The following is a 15,798-nucleotide window of genomic DNA, read 5'->3' as shown; positions in this document are numbered from 1 at the left end:
GTACTGTATTTCCCCACTACTGTCCCTCTCAGCAAAACAAATGTGTGTGTGTGTGACAGAGAAAGCTTGCATGCATGTGTGATGGGAAGAAAGAGAACAAGGGCTCGTACCTACAGTGGAAGGGAGACAGTGGCTAGCCAGTTTAAATTAGATAGTGCTGTTGATAGGTGACAGTGAGGACGCGCGGTGCGGGACAGTCGGAGACACCTGTCACGGCCGTCTCCCCGCTCGTGCTTTTGATCACAGGGAAAATTTGCGACGCTGCTTCGCCGCTGTGTTATCTTATCGGCATCTGCAGCTATTTATCTCAACTGGACCCGTCCGTCACGTTGTAATGCCCGTTACATCCCCTCTACAAATGCCAGTCACATTTTGTCTCGGCGAGCATCAATAACCGTTTTCCCGCGGACTGACAGAAAGTAGCTTGTTTTGCCGCGCTAACGGCGTAGCAACCTCTTGCGTCATTTTTTTACGCTTAGGTTTACCTCTGCTGCTGCTGCTGCAAAAAAGTGTTTCAGCACAAACCATTATTTTCTTTTTTTTTTTAAGGCTATTATTTCAAAAGCAGTGTTAAGGCTAGACAGATGGTGAGGCAACCTTGGGAGTTGACATTTGGATATGCCAGAATGTGACATTTTAATACACAAAAAAAATCCTCTTTAAAGAATAGATCGGTTTATCAATAGCCGCTTTATAGATATGGCAATTTTTCTTTTGTCGTGGGCACTCTGGAATTCATTTAGTTTAAAAAAATAAAAAATAAGAAGAATCCAAGGCGACCAATAATACGTTAAAAGAAAAAAAAACTCAGGAGTGAGACTAGATCAAAAGCAAACGTATTCTAATGAGGCGACTCTAGATAACATTCATTTACGCTTTCATTTGATCAAAGAAAAAAAAAAAGCTGACATTTTAGCTCTATTTTTGTGCGTCGGATAAAAATAGCGGCAGGTAAATCTCTCTTGAAAATGAAGCAACTTTTTTCCCTCTGGTTTCTCCTTCAGACCTGCCTCTCCTCTGTGACAAACGGCAAATCCGAAGTGCTGCAGATCAGCGATCGTCCTCTAACGGTTAAAGCCTCAGTCAGCTTACCGACTCTCTCTGGGAGTGGCGGAGTCAAACGGGACGCTGCTTTGCACATCTGTTACATTACGCTGCAGTTTTCCATAAGCCTCTCTCCTTTTGAGTCACCGTGATGCTGCCGTCTCTGTTTTGTGCTAAAACATTCCGAGGAGACGGGCCCCAAAGCGGATTTGGCGTGATTTATGTGAAACATGCTGGGAGGCTGTAATTGAGCTTCCTTGCAGTTCGCTGCTCTCCTAAATACTCCCGTGTCACAGGGCAGTTCTGAGCTAGCTTGTGGTAGATTGCTCTGCTCTACCTTAATTAGCATAACGCCACAGTGTGGCATTTCTGTCCTGCCAATGAGTAAACATAGCTTTGTTGGAATAAACATGCCACCACTGAGGAATTGTTCTTCTTAGAGAGACACATCCACAGCTACTCGGAGATCCTGATTTTAAAGCCAGTGTCTGTACGTCCTCTGGTCCAAATTTAGTGTTGCCTTAAAAATATTTAAGGCAATGTTGTGTTTTCAACAAAAAGTTGCCAATTTTCATCTTTGATGCTGTGTCTCTGTTTCAGAGGACTTGATAAAAACTTTGAGCTACATGTAGTGAGTATTTGGATATCTGTACTCACAGAGTCCATTGGGTAAATTCTTTATCTTGGTCACGAACCACTAATGTGAGCGCTTGTGCCACATCTCCATGGCAACCCCTAACATGAGGACACGACATGAGGAAGAAAATAAAACAGAGCAAGAAAAGTAACAGCAAGTTGACCAAATCTATGCCAAAGACACAGCGGATAGATTTTTAGTACCTAAAGCTGTGGTGGTTTGATAGGGGTTCCCAAACTTTTCCGATTTTAGTTTCCATTTTAGCAGGTTTTTTTTTTTTTTTTTTTTTTTTTTTTTGCAGCAGCAGCAGAATCCTCCACAGGTGGGCTACTGGATACTTCCTTAAGTCTTTTCCATGTCAGAAACGTTTCCGTCTCTTGCTTGCTACGCCGGTCTGAGGAGCAACTCGGCAGAGTGATAAATTTGGCAACCAATAAAAAACGAAAAAGAAAAGTAAGCATGAGCTAAAAACATGTCAGTAAGGTAAAGCACGTAAACCGCACAGCAGTAAAACATGTATCAATGGAATATCAAATATAGCAACAGCAAAAAGTTATATAAATAATAGTAATAGTGTAGTTACAGTGGGTGGGGTGGGTTAGCAACATGCTACAAACTACCTTAAGCTACCGAACCAGGCAAAGACAACATTCATGTCAGGTTTGTTTGTATAACAATATAGCAGTTGTATAGATGGGCTTTCAGCCTTGATTGAAAGGAACTCAGGGCTTCAGCCATTTTGCAGTTTTCTGGAAGTTTGTTTCAGATTAGACGAGCATAGAAACTGAATGCTGCTCCTCCATGCTTGGCTCTGATTTTACAAATGCAGAGTAGACATGAACAAGAAGACCTGGTTATATTTTGTGCTGAGTCATGATGACCAGCTTACAAACCGCACACAAGCGCAACTGCTACACGGTTGACGTAGCAGTAACTCAATAGCAACGTTACTTAAATCGAACGCGACACCATGCAGATGCTCTGTCTCCACTAATGAAGATTTGCTCACCTCAGGATGCTGAATGCCTGATTGACCTGCTGAGTAATTCAGATAATCGTTTGGCCAATTGGGGGAAATCATGACCTTTATGAGCTTTGAAATGTCATCTCAAAATGATAAGGATTTTAAAAAGACAACTGTTACATGATAGCATAAGTAAACAATATAAATAAACCTGATTTTTAATTGCATGCATGAGATTTGATATGTGTTTTCCAAATATTTAATTCACATTTTTTTCTCTATTGTTTTTATCTTGTTTATTTGTTATTGGGGGGTTTTTTTTAGCTTTGGTTGAACAAACACAACCTCATCACAGAGGTGAAGGACACCACTTTCCCACTATAGAGTAAAAAAAAACATATAACTGGCTTTTTAGAGTTAGTTTCTTTTTCTTCATAGTTCTTATATGGAAATCTGTTTGTTTTTCTGAAATACGATTCAAGTCGCTATATTTATATCTTGCTTGCAATTTTCTCCTTTAGTTGTGACTTCAGAAGTGTCAGTGCCAAATCCTAATATTGTCTTGTGCAATGAAAGAGCAAATGTCATAACAAAGCACATAAACTCACAGCGGTTTGTCTTCTGCGTTTGTTGTTTCATGTTCAGAAAGTTTTGCTGGAAATTATATCATCAGGTCGCTCGGAGTCTTCCTAGATGCAGAGAGTGTGTGTGGGCGGGTAGACCACTGGGGAGAGATAAGTCACTGTTTTAAAAAGAACATTTCTTTCATGTGTTTGAAAGTTTTCAGGCCTCGTGTCTCGACATGTGTCGCCGTTGAATATTTAAAGAAGTCTGAAAAGCTTCTCGCTTCCGACTTTGTCTCAAGTCAGAGACGACGCGAGTGTGTTTAAGGTGTAGCCGCCAATCCGAGCAGCTTAAATGATTTTTAGCATCAGATCCAAGATGGAGGCCGACATCGAAACGAGCATTAGCAGGCCCCGATTTTCTTTTCTTGCGGTTGCGTTCCGTCCGGGGAGAGGGGGATATAACCGCGGATCTCTAGCTCTGAAGGAGAGCAGAGAGTCTGTCGTGATAATGCTTGAGCTCCTCAGATGCTCACAGACGATCCAAAGCAGGGACATCATATCCTAGGTAAGCCTCCAGTAAACCCGAGGCGTTGAGGAGAGCCAGAGGAGGGTAGGCATGAAAGAGGGAAGACACGAAACAAAGACTTGTGTTGTTGACTTGATTGAGAACACCCGTTTCTGCAGATCGTGCTGCTGTTGGACCTCTCCGGATTAATCCGACTGACAGAAAGTGTCTGTCGCCCCTATAGATAAATTTCCTTTTATTTCTTATTCTCCTACTGGTTTATTTTTATTTCTAATATTTGACTTGCTTAAAATGGCTAAGTAAAAACCAAAGTGGGCTTGTAAGACGCATTTCCCCCCTGATAGACTTTGTTTTGTTTGGTGCTTCTTGGATGCACTTTATTGTTTCAGCTAAACAAACCCTTTTTAAAATCAGCCTGAGTGAAAGTAAAAATGTAGCTTTCAAGAGAAGATTTCATTTATTAAGGGAGGGAAAAAAAAACCTCTCCAAACAAACCTGGCCCTCTCTGGAAATCAAATCAATTGTTGCTTAATCCAGATAACAAGTAGTGCCACCAATTGCTAACATCTCAGTATGATTGAAGTCCAGACCTCCAGATAGACACTTTATAACCAATATTTTTTTCCTGTATTGTTACTTTTGTATGTTTTTAAGATGTTCACAGTGGAGTATTTCAAATCTGATGGCTGGACTTTCTCCTTCCAAGCATTATGTTAGAGAACTGAACTTATGGCAGGGATGCAAATCTGTCAGCACCTAGTGATTCAGTTTGATTCAGATTTTTAGGGTCATGATTTGATTTAGAAACGCAGTTTTTATTATTCAAATGGCCAAGAGATTTAGTTTAAAATATGACTGACAAGAGGAAAGGACAGTGCAAACAAATAGGCCATTTATTAAAAACAATTCAGTAGGGTTGTGCTGTGGTGGCACAGGGGTTCAGCACAACCCACGTATGGAGGCCCTAGTCCTCGATGCAGCTGTCGCAGGTTCGATTCCCGGCCTTGGCAACCCTTGATGCATGTCTTCCCCCTTCTCTCATTACCCACTTTCCTGTTAATTAACTATCAAATAAAGGCCACTAGAGCCAATAAGGAAAAAAATAAAAATTCAGTAAAACTTCCATTCTGTATCAAGTTTATCTTTAAACAAAAATAAGTTTGTGCATAAAATCCTGTAACTTAAACCACCAGGGTTACCGTGCATTCGCACCAAACTCGTTTCATGCGGCTGCTTTACGTTCAAAGTCTATATTAAGGCGTGTTTCGAGCAACTAGAGCAGCACAGTTTGAAGCCTTTGGAGCGTTTGATGCGTCAACACATCCGACAAACAGGCCGGCAACGGAAAACAACCATAGAGCGAGTCTGATGCGTTTGGTGTGAATGCATCGTTAGGTTAGCTTAGCTGCCTGGCTTGTTCCTAAATTTTAAAAAGTACCAAAAACATAATTTTACAAAAAAAAAAAAGTAGACTTTTTTTTAGATTTTTAATTGATTTTAAATTCCCAGAACCAGTTCATGGCTCTGTTAATGAGGGGATGTTTTCCAGGTCCGACGGCACCAAAGCAACTCCAGGCTACTACGCTACCACCAACATGTTTGACTGTGGGTAGGTTTATTTTCTGAGAGGGTGTTTGGATCATGAAGGATGTAGAAGAACATTCACCTTTTACTAAAAGCTCCATTGTAGAACGCAGGATAGTTTTCCAAAATGATTGTGGATTGCTGTGATATTTCCTTTGGCAGTGGTTTCCTCCATCCCATTTTTTCTGCCCAGTTTCTCTCTTCTGTTGTTGGATCTTGACTATTAACCTGAACAGAGGCAGGTTAACATCCTGGGCTTTCGATGTTGCTTGTGTCTGTTTTGGACTCTTTTGACTGACTCGTCAACGCACTTTGGGGTAATTTTGGTAGACTGGCCACTTCTGGGACAGTTTTCCTTTGTTAAATGTTTTGGGCATTTAAGGATAATGACTCTCTCTGTGGTGCGTTTGAGTCCCACAGCGTTACAAATGGTTTTGTGAACCTTTGTAGACCAATAGATGTGAAGAGTTTGTTTTTCCATCTGTTTTTTTTTTTTTTTTTTTGTTTAGTTTTTTTTATCCGGGCTGGATGCGTTGCTTCATATTCTCAGGTTCTATTTAACCAATTTCTGCAAATATCCAGCCTGGCTGATGAAAATGAATTTAGGTTAGTTAATTCACGCCTTGACTAAACAAGAACGTCAGTGTAGGTCACCTCTTTTCCTTTAATCAGCAAAAGCGTCATTTGAAAACTCAACTTTTACGGTTTCACACAAAAGTTTTTCAAATTTTACACTGAACACTTAGGAGAATGAAAATTTTACAATGAAAGATGATCGTATTTATGAATAACGAGCATTTAAAAAATTTAAAAATAAAGAGCATTTATGGTGACTGATCGTTTTTCTTTGCTCTTTTTCTTTTCCATTGTGCAATAAAATAACCAAGTAACTTTTTTTTCCTCTTAAAAAATTTCCAAAGGCTGCACTTCAAGAGTGTCAAGTGAACTATTTCACGTTGCGAATGTCTGAATTTACACATCACCCACTGCTTTTATTAACTGCCTGTAAGAGCTTTGCCAGCTAACAAAGTAGACATGAATTTTACTCGGGCCTCCTCGGCTCGCCCTGCGGACCTAATCTGTGAGCGGCTATATAAATTTCGTTGCTGTTTTGGCTAAGCCGTGAAGGATTGTGCGGATCCTCGTAACTTTCGCAAGGGGTGCAGAGAAACATAAATGATTTCAGGGTCATTCTCATGACTCCTCTGAACAAAATGTACTTATGCTCAGACCAAACCCGTCTTGTGATGGTATTTCAGGAATGCACAGGCTGTTTTAAGGCTGTGGTTAACTCTTTTTCTTTCTTTTTTTTTCTCAGTCCTGAGGTTTCCACTGGAGTTTATTGGCTGGATGCTTGACTGTTTAATCGCTATAATAACTTTTTCAATGCTGACTGTGGCACATGCTAAGTAATATAGCGTATTACCTGCACAAACAAGTGCTTAGTTGTGTTATGAGATTATTTAGTGTTCAAAAGTACCAGATAAACTTGTTTATCTGGTTGTTTTTTATGTGTTTTTCACCATCATCATCACTGTTTTAGAAATTGTAGTTTTATTGTCCTCATTTTTTCTCCCTTTCCTGATAAGTTTATTTTTCAGTCATGCCTAGGTTCTTAGACAATTTTTCCCCCATTATTTATTCAGCTTTTAATGGAACAACATACTTTAAGGTCTATTCTAATTGGTCTCCAGACAATTCGCAGTGAAATCTCCCTTAAGTTAAAACAAGCATTTTACTCCACCAGGGTGAGTGTGTTTGTGTGTGTGTGTGGTTTTTTTTTAACAGAGATAAAAATGCTTATCCAGATCTCCTTTTTTTATACCACATTTTACCACAAGGTTGAACATAGAAAGTTATGTGCCAAAACACTAATGCTGTGACCTCATTTTTCTTTCCTTGTAAAGAATAGTTTTAAAACACCCGTACCTTGTGCATCTTCAAGAAAATAACCTATATCTCTTATTATTATTATTATTATTATTATTATTATTATAAGCTAGTTCTTTGCCTGGATATTTTCTTGGTTAAAAAAAAAAAGTTCTTGCTTTTTTATTTTGTAAAATCTCAAAAGACACTGGCATCTCATGGAGCAGTTCAAGCTCACATCCGCATTTTCTGTCATAAGGTGTGGTTGGTAGTGGTGAGGAGAGAACGCAGAGACCCAGGTATAGAGATGATAATGATGGTTTTAATAATGATGTTGCTCAAAAACAGTCCAAGGCAGGCAGCACGGCAGGAACAAGCACGCAGCTAATAGCCGGTAGCAACTGACTAACAGGAACATACGGGAGCTAGCACTAACCAGGACTTATCAGTTCTACTGGCGAGTGCCGACAACGTACAATAGACAAGGACCCGACGAGGAACACAGACAACAGGTGGGTATAAATACACACGGGGTAATAAAGGGAATGAGACACACCTGGGGAGCAATCAACGGGGAGGACAGGACAGAGACTCACAGGGAAACAGGACTGAACACAGAAAACTCAAATATAAACACACAAAAATACGGATCTTGACAGTACCCCCCCCTCAAGGGCGGATACCAGACGCCCACAAAAACAGAAAAGTCCAAAAACACAAAACAACCCAACAGGGTGGGCGGAGGGGCGACGGAAGGAGGGCAAGAGTCCATAGAAAAACAGTCCAACAAAAAACAACCCAACGGGGTGGGCGGAGGGGCGACGGAAGGGGCCAGAGTCCAGAAACAGTCCAAAACCAAAAACAACCCAACAGGTGGGCGGAGGAGCGAATCCGGCGGGCGTCGCCGGCGCAGAAACCGGAATCCCGGAGGCGGGTCCGGCGGTCTCTTCCGCCGGCGCAGGAACCAGAGACGTGGAGGCGGGTCCGGCGGTCTCTTCCGCCGGCGCAGGAAGCAAAGACGTGGAGGCGGGTCCGGCGGGCGGCGTCTCCGGCGCAGAAAGCAGAGACGTGGAGGCGGATCCGGCGGGCGGCGTCTCCGGCGCAGAAAGCAGAGACGTGGAGGCGGATCCGGCGGGCGGCGTCTCCGGCGCAGAAAGCAGAGACGTGGAGGCGGATCCGGCGGGCGGCGTCTCCGGCGCAGAAAGCAGAGACGTGGAGGCGGATCCGGCGGGCGGCGTCTCCGGCGCAGAAAGCAGAGACGTGGAGGCGGGTCCGCCGGGCCGGCAGGAAGGCCGGCAGGGATCTCGGGCGGAGCAGACTCAGGAAACTCGGGCGGAGCAGACTCAGGAAACTCGGGCGGAGCAGACTCAGGAAACTCGGGCGGAGCAGACTCAGGAAACTCGGGCGGAGCAGACTCAGGAAACTCGGGCGGAGCAGACTCAGGAAACTCGGGCGGAGCAGACTCAGGAAACTCGGGCGGAGCAGACTCAGGAAACTCGGGCGGAGCAGACTCAGGAAACTCGGGCGGAGCAGACTCGGGGAGCTCTGGCTCGGGGGAAGGCTGCGCTCCGGCAGCAGGCTCGGGGAGCTCTGGCTCGGGGGAAGGCTGCGCTCCGGCAGCAGGCTCGGGGAGCTCTGGCTCGGGGGAAGGCTGCGCTCCGGCAGCAGGCTCGGGGAGCTCTGGCTCGGGGGAAGGCTGCGCTCCGGCAGCAGACTCGGGGAGCTCGGGCGGCTGCGCTCCGGCAGCAGACTCGGGGAGCTCGGGCGGCTGCGCTCCGGCAGCAGACTCGGGGAGCTCGGGCGGCTGCGCTCCGGCAGCAGACTCGGGGAGCTCGGGCGGCTGCGCTCCGGCAGCAGACTCGGGGAGCTCGGGCGGCTGCGCTCCTGCGGCAGACTCGGGGAGCTCGGGCGGCTGCGCTCCTGCGGCAGACTCGGGGAGCTCGGGCGGCTGCGCTCCTGCGGCAGACTCGGGGAGCTCGGGCGGCTGCGCTCCTGCAGCAGACTCGGGGAGCTCGGGCGGCTGCGCTCCTGCAGCAGACTCGGGGGACTTTGGAGCGGCCCACGCCACTAATCGTGCCGCCTGCCGCCCGGGCGCCAGCCTGGCTGCTTGGAACCCCATCACCATGGGGACTGTTGTGGCTGGAGACGGGCAGACGGAGGTGGCGGCTGGAGACGGGCGGACGGAGGTGGCTGGAGCGGATGCTGGAACTGGCGGAGGTCTGACAGGTGTGGTGAATACTTTCTTTGCGAGAAACTCTTCGTAGAGTTCTTGAATAAGGTCCAGCATGAACGGATCGGAGTGAAACATGTTACGGAGATGACTGAAATCCTCCTCAAACTCTATGTTATAAATGTCCGGGGATTTGAGGAATGGGTATACGGGTGGAGCTGTGGTGGTGGTTGCTGGGTCCATGATGAAAGCGTTCCTCACCGGTTCTTGGTCGGGTCCTTCTGTCATAAGGTGTGGTTGGTAGTGGTGAGGAGAGAACGCAGAGACCCAGGTATAGAGATGATAATGATGGTTTTAATAATGATGTTGCTCAAAAACAGTCCAAGGCAGGCAGCACGGCAGGAACAAGCACGCAGCTAATAGCCGGTAGCAACTGACTAACAGGAACATACGGGAGCTAGCACTAACCAGGACTTATCAGTTCTACTGGCGAGTGCCGACAACGTACAATAGACAAGGACCCGACGAGGAACACAGACAACAGGTGGGTATAAATACACACGGGGTAATAAAGGGAATGAGACACACCTGGGGAGCAATCAACGGGGAGGACAGGACAGAGACTCACAGGGAAACAGGACTGAACACAGAAAACTCAAATATAAACACACAAAAATACGGATCTTGACATTTTCAGAGGCCTCGTCACTTCCGTCGAATGTCATTATGTTTATATATCAAATAGTTTCATAGGCTGTTCAACTTCTTGAATGTATTTAGTGATCAAGCCTTTGCACTGAGTTTCACCTGTGGTGGTGTGGAAGCGTCCTTGGGGGACCAGGCCGTTGTTCCTGAGAGGAAAAAGTCTTGCTTAGATACAGGTTGGGATGAATGGGCCAATTAGAGGCACGTTCTAAAAGGAAGCGTGTGATGAGATTAGATAACTTTAAATTATCTATTTGTGTAATGGAGAAAGGGGAAAAAAACGAAGCATTTTTAGACTGCTTTGAGGCTTCGCTGAATAGCCGTCCTTGTGCAGCAAAGATGTCACTTGTTCAGTGGTTTAGTTTTGAAATAGTAATGTTTGCAAGCGCCTCCGTTTACCTTGAGCGCTTCCTTTCCACATTTTACGCGCTCGCTCGTTTCGGTCTGCCACATAAAATTCGAATAAAACAAGCCGCGTGTTGGTTGTAGTGCGAGGACGCGTTGGAAAAGTTCAAGGGACGTGAACGCTCTGGTTTTGCGAAGACGTGCGACTTTCCCGTGAGAAGGTTGGGTGTGTAGCATTTGCTGAAAACAAAAGGATAAAAGAGAGGAGAGCTGAAATGATACGCCCCTGTAATAAACCTGGGGAGAGCCGCGGCGGTCTGATCTCGTCGCTGACAGCAGACCCTCTAATAGGATGCTCTGCTACTGACCAGAGCAGCAATTAGTCATTCCGGCGCGGAGATGGAAAAGGTGCGACTGTAAAGCATGTGACAGTGGGACTTGAGCGGAGCAGATCTCCCAGCCGCGCAGACACGGGCATCAGTTGCAAATCCTCTTTATTCTCCCATAAATCGCCACGGTTGCGCGCATCCTGTCAGGACGCCGGTGTGGACATGTCAGCGCTCTCTGATCGAGCCGCTAGCACAGCGAGGGAGAGCGGGAGGGGGGGAGAGAGAGAGAGAAGGAGAAAGAGCTGCACCGGGGATGTGGACAGCAGCCAGACACATTACAGACATAATCAAATTCTACTTGATTCAAGTGCGAGGCCACAAAAGGCTGCCATAATGATACCGTCTCTCATTTGGAGATTTTCTTCCCACTCCGAGCACCTTCTGTTGTTATAAATGCAAAAACAGTTCGGCGAGCTGCAGGGAAACTTAATCCTGGATTTGTTAGCGCGCCAAGTGACAAACCGATCCACATAGGAAGAAGGATAAATGACAGTAATCATAATAAAGGACTATGCAAAGGGTGCTAATTCGGTTAAGGCTTGATTTGATTGTGACTGCGATAATATATCTGCTGGCTGTGAGCTAAATAACTGTTTTAAACACTGGCCCTGAGAAGACAATGAAGGAACGACACTGTTGAAACATGAAAGGCATGTTTACACCGAGATATCTAATGATGTGTCTCTCAAAACCCTTTCTTTTTAGCTTAAACATAGACGATGCATAGTGAAATGTGTTGCCAAGTATACATTTATGTAGAAGGCAACATGTTGATCAGTAGAAAATATGTAAAAGGCCAACTTCGAATATTTATTTGTCAGATTAATGTGATTCTAAAATGTTTTTCCAACAAGCTTTTTCAAGAACTGCTCCATTGTTAGTATCAAGATCACTGATCAAAGTAAAAGAGCAAAACTCAGCTAAATTCAATAAATTAAAATATTCCTTCTGGTGATGCAAAATGATTCCTTTTTCTGTTTTTCAGATGTAATATTCCAGTCGTGTTTTTCTCAGCTGGAAGCAGAAAATAATCAGAATCAGCAAATGTAAAGACTACAACGATGTGAAAATATTAGTATTAGTATTGGCTTTTAATGTTTCTTAGTGAATCAAGTTACTTAAATAAATTAACTTTTCAACAACGCTCTTTATTAAATATCAGAGCACAGCTGAAAATGGAACAACTTACTTGAGTTTGCTTATTTAATAAATTGAATCACTTGTATAGATATGCTACTATGAGATTCTTCATTTTATGCCACAGTGAAGTACCTGTTACCTTCAGTTGTTGTGAAAATGCCATAAATATAAAAAACAGCTTAAAAGAAATCCATCCGTCTTTGCGCAGAGCCTTACCTGACAGCTTGAAAGTGGTCTCTGTCTCTTTAAGAGCCTCCTACCCTTTCGGTACGTCGTCATAGCAATGGTTCTCCACGCCCATTGATGAAGTTCACAGCCGATCTCAGGAGGGTTGTAGTTCACACAATGAGCTCAGGCGGTGTTTGCTAATTGCTGCTGCCGCTAGTCTGGAGGATCTGAGAGGGTGAGGGTTGCTGAGTGGAGCACACCTGAACGGTTGCCACGGGAGACCCAAGGAGTCAAAGCAACACTCTAGGTTAAAGCCCCACACTTTAACGTTTTGACGTTAGATAATCGCGACGAAAAATGCCACAGATTCACGGTTCCATGACGTGTAAAGAAATAATCTGAAAAATGATCTAAATAAGATTATTTGAAACTTAAGAACCCTTTTTGGCATTCAAATTTGAGCCTAGTTTTAATAGAGTCTTAATAATTCCCGGCCAAATGTAATGAATCAATGACAGCAATCTGCCTTCCTGAGCAAACATGTGGAAAGAAACTGTTTTCAAATGACAATATCATACTGAAAGTGACTGGAGGTGCTTCTTTAGTTATTTTCTTATTAATATTTTCTTGTTGCTTGATTTGAACCAGCTGACTGGCAGTGATGGTGCTGCATGACTTTGTTTTATAAAGCTCCAGAAATGTCTAGCATCTATGTTTTTTCTTAAAGTGTGAATATCATAATTATCATCATCACCTTTTATTCTTTGTAAAGCACTTTGGCCAATGGTAATATTAAAAAAAAAGGCTTGTTTGATTAACTTCAATCAGTAATTATTTAAATGTGTCATTTAATAATGATTGCATTACTTCTACATAAAGGAATTAGATTAATTTACACTTTGGATCTGTTTTTTTTAAGTTAGCTACCTGCACCAGATGATTAAAGGTTCAAAAAATGAGTTTATTTTACAGAATAATTCATATTCGACAGAGGTGCACATGGTAATTAAGACGTTGTTTGTCACAGTTAATTTAGGAATTGAAATGACCAAGCATGAAAAAACAAGTAAAGCTATCATATTAATGTGATAAAAAAAATAAACATATTATATGCAATAAATGAGAAAATTCAACTCAAATCGTAATAATAAAAAATTAATTACAACTTTTTCTTGACAAATTTATGAAACAATCTCAATAAACTAATTTACAGAACAAATCAACTCACTCTTCTTAACACAAAAAAAAGACAAAAAAAAAAAACCGTGATTATGGGACTTAAGTCCTCAGAGAGCTGTTGAAATGTTGAAAGTTTCCCCACTGGTCCCCTTCTGCTCTGGACTGTGTCTTTTCTGCTCTCACGTGTTAATCACAGTGGAGAGTTTCCTCCGGTGATGCGATGTCACCTCTGGATTTGTTTACAGCGCGCAAACAGCAAGCACTGCAGATAAAACTCACCGACAAGTTTCTGTGTCCAAATCAATACCACATATATCTGAACACATCACCTACACTGTTAAACAAATGGTAGACTGTTTTTTTCCTTCTTTCTTTCCTTCTATCTTTTTTTCCCGCTCCTACACTTGCTCCCAATAAAAGCCTGGGAAAAGTTGCGGTGACGTTCGCGCGCCGTCTCGTTTGGCGATCTTCCAGACGCCCGCCGTGCTGCGGCGCGTTCAGAAACCAACGCTTTTAAGGCTGTAGCTGGTACGTCGCAGTTGTAAATTGGAATTGTTCAGCCGTGAAGGCTTACAAAGATTATTTTGTTAATGAGACATCCTCCAATAATAATAATAATAATAATAATAATAATAATAAAATCCCTGATTTACATGTTATCAGTTAAAAACCTTCTGTTTAGTTGGAACACGTCCATGTAAAATTCATGCATGGTTCACAATGACTGAAGATGGGTTCTACCAGGTTGCTATCAGTAGTCGGTATCTTACTAGCAGTGGGTAACTGTCTGCCTCATTTTAGACAAACAGATCAGTCTTTGTCAAGCTAACTACTAATTAAAGTGAACCAAATAACTTTAGTGTGAACAATAGCTGTGTTTATGCTTGTTTACAATTGAAATCAGAGATTTATAAATGAAAAGACACAACCATTTTTTTTTCACATCATCATCATAAGTCCAACTTAACCAGTAGTTGGCTAAATTATTTGTGTTTGCCAAAGAGAGAATAATTGTTTTACTCTTTTTAAATTCAAAAGTTTAAATACATTGCCTTAGCGTTTGTTAGAATTATCTTCAAACTCTAATCTTTGACTTGAACATTTTGGGTATTTTTCCTGAATTTAGTTGCTGTAGTTTGCTGGATATTTGGCTCATTTCCACTGAGTATATATAAGCACTTTGTTTTACACACTTATTTTTTCTAGACTTCATTGAATAGAAATAGTTTTTGTTACTCCATCTAATAGAGCAGAAGGTTTAGTTGGATACAATGTCTCACAGTGAGAGGAAAACCAGTTAAATAAAACAACATGACTGGTCTTAACACATGTGACTGATTTTTACTGTTGTTTTAGGTGACCTGCTTGGACAGAAATGGCACTTTGAAACATAATGCAACCGACAGTCTTCACCTAAATGTTGCAGCTTCAGCCGCCTTTCTGCTGTTACTCCGTTATGTGCGGATGTTGGCATTTTTCTCCCAACTGTTGTGTCGACCAGATTGCTGATTTTGTATTAGCGAGCCGTGCTCTGGTTATGCAGGTCTCACTTTTCTCCACATAAAGGTAATCAGTTGTGATGGTGTAGCTGCACTACAGTATCGTGGCTCTCAAAATGTCTTTTTTTTTCTTTTTTTTATGCAGAGAATAGAAATATGCTTTACTGCCTCACTGTGGGGAAATTCATCAGTTGATCTTTATAGAGAGAGTTTTCATTTCTTCTGATTAGAAATGTTTTATTTTTACTTTAAACGGTGCTGTAACAGTAAAACATCATCATTCATAGACAGTGATAACTTCCCGCTAAAATCAGTGCAATGCAAAAAATTATTTTTTGCCGGAAAACGACTAAAGCGCTTTGAAATATAGTCAAAACGCATATTTCTATGTATTTATGTCTGATTCTGATTATATACAGTAAGTGCGTATAAATATCCACTTGTAAACTTCTATTTCATAATCTTTCCTGCAAATTCTATAGATGATAGTTTATCCTGACCTTTAGTCTTTGACATAACTTAAACTCCCAAATTTCCTGTGTGACCAGCAACATAATAAACCCACATGCAACAGTGAATATTTCCACATAGGAGCGCAGTGACCAGGAGACTGAGTCAGCACTCCTGGTCACTGCTGACCTTTACATCTGAAATCATCTTGCAGCACACTGAAGCCCTGTGCTTTTGGCATGCTCTGTAATTCCCTTTACAACAAAGTCGGACGTCGCGAAAACGAGCAAAAATTAGAGATTTTCGGCACGCGCCCGCGTCGGGTTTTTGGGGTCATGTTTTGTCCGCTCACCCCGGCGGTAAATACAGAACCGATGAACAGGAAACCAGCAGTGTTCAGCAGTGTGCCTAATGCGGGCAACACGAAACGCAGCCAACCATAGCCGTTGATACTGCTGCCGTTAGGGGATTTTAAGTTATTCTCTGACATTTTTGTGGTAGTGTCTTGCTGCTGACTCCGGATGAATTTTTTTTTCTCTCCCCTCCCCTACTTGTTAAATCAA

General features: G+C 42.9%; 1 protein-coding gene across 2 annotated transcripts in view; it reads left to right on the top strand.

The window, feature by feature from the left end:
• cadm1b (cell adhesion molecule 1b) overlaps window positions 1-15,798 on the top strand; it is a 256,745-nt gene that overhangs the window by 233,600 nt on the left and 7,347 nt on the right. The gene's annotated exons all lie outside the window — the stretch shown is intronic.

The sequence above is a fragment of the Poecilia mexicana genome, unplaced genomic scaffold (genome assembly GCF_051168715.1).
Source record: "Poecilia mexicana isolate PSO_F unplaced genomic scaffold, ASM5116871v1 scaffold_13, whole genome shotgun sequence".
In the NCBI taxonomy this organism is placed as follows: domain Eukaryota; kingdom Metazoa; phylum Chordata; class Actinopteri; order Cyprinodontiformes; family Poeciliidae; genus Poecilia; species Poecilia mexicana.
Note: the sequence above shows the minus strand (reverse complement) of the source record. Positions and strands in the feature narration are given on the sequence as shown.